This window comes from Aplysia californica, unplaced genomic scaffold (assembly GCF_000002075.1).
Source record: "Aplysia californica isolate F4 #8 unplaced genomic scaffold, AplCal3.0 scaffold00432, whole genome shotgun sequence".
Lineage (NCBI taxonomy): Eukaryota > Metazoa > Mollusca > Gastropoda > Aplysiida > Aplysiidae > Aplysia > Aplysia californica.
The window spans coordinates 131,790-134,689 of NW_004797702.1; the positions used below are offsets into that span (position 1 = coordinate 131,790).

Here is a 2,900-nt window from a genome sequence, read left to right on the forward strand (position 1 = left end):
AGAGAGAGAGGGAGGGGGTGGGGTAGGAGATGAGAACAGACAGACAGACAGACGGACAGATCGATCGACAGACAGACAGATGGACAGACGGACAGACAGACAGGCAGAAAGACAGACAAGGAAAAAGTTACAAAAAAAGGCAAAAAGAGAAAAGATAACCTTACTCATATATTATCCACATACTGAATACTTTTTCAACAGAGTATCATTTAAAATAATGAAACTTCCTAAAAATCCGAGAAAAAAAACACCTGTCTACAGTCACACTACAGATGAAAAAGCTGGTATGAACAACAACACTTCCTCGTTTCACAAATTTTATCAAGCTGGAAAAGAAAGTCTTTCTATCATAAAGACGGAAGCAAGAAAACAGTTTTACACATGTGGAGAGAGAGGAAGAAAGAGAGAGAGAGAGATAGGGAGAGAGACGGTGAGACACAGAGAGAGTCACACACACAGAGCAGAGAAAGAGAGACAGACAGAGAGACAGAGAGAGAGAGAAAAAAAAAGAAAACGAGAGAGAAAGAGAGAGAGCGAGAGAGAGAGAGTGAGAGAGCAAATGCAACAGTATTTTCCAGAAATACACTCAAACAAGCTGCCTATTGAAAGGTTAGGGCCAGCCCTCTGGAGAGCAGAAATCTACTCTTCAAGAACTTGGGACTCCTTTCCTCTTGTTGTGGGAGGAGGCCATGTGGTAGCAGCAGAGTGGGATAAGGAGGTAGAAAAAAGAAGCACTCCAAACAGCTATTTTAACAAGCATCAGTAGCAGAAGGAAGCAGAAGGAGAGGAGTGTAGGAGGAGGAGGAGGAAGAGATAATTTAGCGGAGAAGGAGGGAGAGAAGAAATATAGAAAGAGGTGAAAAAGAAGTAGCAGTTCAAATAAATTTCTTTCTTTGTCCAAACCAGTCTTCCTTTATCATTAATCGTTTTGCAGAGTTTCCTGACCATAAACATGGTTATGTCCAGGCAGAACCCACCCATGACGAGTATAAGTCTTCAGTAAATTCTGTCAAGTGCAACATAGAGTCAACTTTATATCATGACTCATTTAGTATGTCCTTATTTTTTTATGTCTAAGGTGTGAGATATTTTGTAACATAAATAATCAATTATTTAAGCTACTAACACTGATTTTAGAAAATATCACAGTGGGAAAAGGGAGGTGATCCGTACATGCCCACTTAAATACAGGATCACAAACTATTATAAAATAATAGTAATAGACGGCATTTTATGATTCTATAGTTCATGAACACTGCTTAGCTAGCTTACATTCCTTCAAGCCTTTACACTCTACTTCTAAAAGGCTGTATGTAGAACTCCTGTCTGGAGTGATCATTAAGTGCAATCCAATTTTGATACTTCATGTCCCAACCTAAAACGTTTCTTTACTAACACTGGGTATTTGTTAGGTGCAAATATATCACAAAAGCAAAAAAACAAAGATATTTGCAGTATTTTAAGAGATGCTGCTTTTTTACGAATATTGATGTAATTAATGTGTCTTGACTGGCCTTGGATCATTAACTAAATTTATACTGTACTCCTTCTGCAACTGCTAGAAAAACAGACACACCAGATCAATAATCCACTGAGACACAATGTGAGCTGTAATTTTACTGCCTACTTTTATGTGTCCAGAGTCCAGAAAAACAACCGCATTCAGTATTAGCTCTGACACCTTTGACCAGGCTTGACAGTATATTAAAGATACTAATGAATTTGTTGAAGGTTTTAATACCAGTAGTGACCATGCTCCATTGAAATACCTAGGCCCTGAAGTAGAAAATTTTTGTTTTTTTCCTTGATTGTAGTCACTGGCTGTAAATCTTTCTCACTTTCATTACTGTAATACAAGAAGAATGTGTTCATATGGTGACTGTCGTTCTGTCTAGGCCTAGACTTTTTAGACACCAATCAAACTTTACCAGAACCAAGCTTTACGAACTGAAATCTAAGGAACAATTTTTTTCTCTTAGTCATGTTCAGGATGTTGCTTGAGATACTCATGGTATGCTAGGAACTGCACTTAGTCATATCATGAATGGTCAGACATTTCCAGTTTTGCGGTTAGACTGTCACCCTCAAAGTCAAAGCAGGAATCTGATCTTTTTAATCCTCTTACTGAACTTACTCTTACTTAAATGTTCATTTTAATACGGCTGGTGTCCATGCAATTCCGTCCTCAGCTCTTCCTCGCTTGACCAAGAGATAGAATAATTAAATATAAAGACCACACAGAAACTAGAATCCAGTCAGTATAATGCTACAACTAGAAATCTACAGTAAGTAGGATTCTAGACTCTAGATCTAGATCTAGATCTAGATATTAGATCAGTTCTACAAAGGCCAACCGTTCATTGTCAACAAACGTTTTCTTGGAATGAAGTCTGAGAGCGGAATGTGATAGATCGTTGAGACGTTTGTCTGGTCTTATCAATCATGCTGCTTCTCCTTTTATAGCAGACTCATACTAGAATCTAGTAGAATATGTCCTAAAAGAATAACCTGGAGTTTGACTGCATGAAAACAAAAACAGACACTGGCGACACTTTCGTCTGAAACGACATCATGTTTCCCAGACCTGTGTCGCCGCCGAGTTGACGAAACATGAGACAATTCATGCCAGAAGTCATTTTCCACTCACAGCCACAAAGAGACGTAGTGTGGCAAATGCAATAAATGTTGAAATTTACACTGACTTACCAGTGGAGTCCTTATGCTGCTTGTACAAGTTTTTGATTCCTACAGAAATTAAATCACAACATTCCCCACAGTCTCATGAGTCACAGCGGCTTCTGCTGTTCGTCGCTGGTGTAAACTTAACCCTACAGTTGCTTCCGTTATTCCGCTGGAGGGCGCTCTTCTTCTAGAGGTTTTACTTCCGTGTTGAGACCAAA

The 2,900-nt window shown here is 38.9% G+C and overlaps 1 protein-coding gene across 1 annotated transcript in view; it reads right to left on the reverse strand.

The window, feature by feature from the left end:
* LOC101848768 (serine-rich adhesin for platelets) overlaps positions 1–2,900 on the reverse strand; it is a gene marked incomplete at its 3' end in the record, with an annotated part of 46,657 nt that extends 43,757 nt beyond the window's left edge. Inside the window, 1 exon segment of the mRNA XM_013086072.2 lies at positions 2,707–2,900.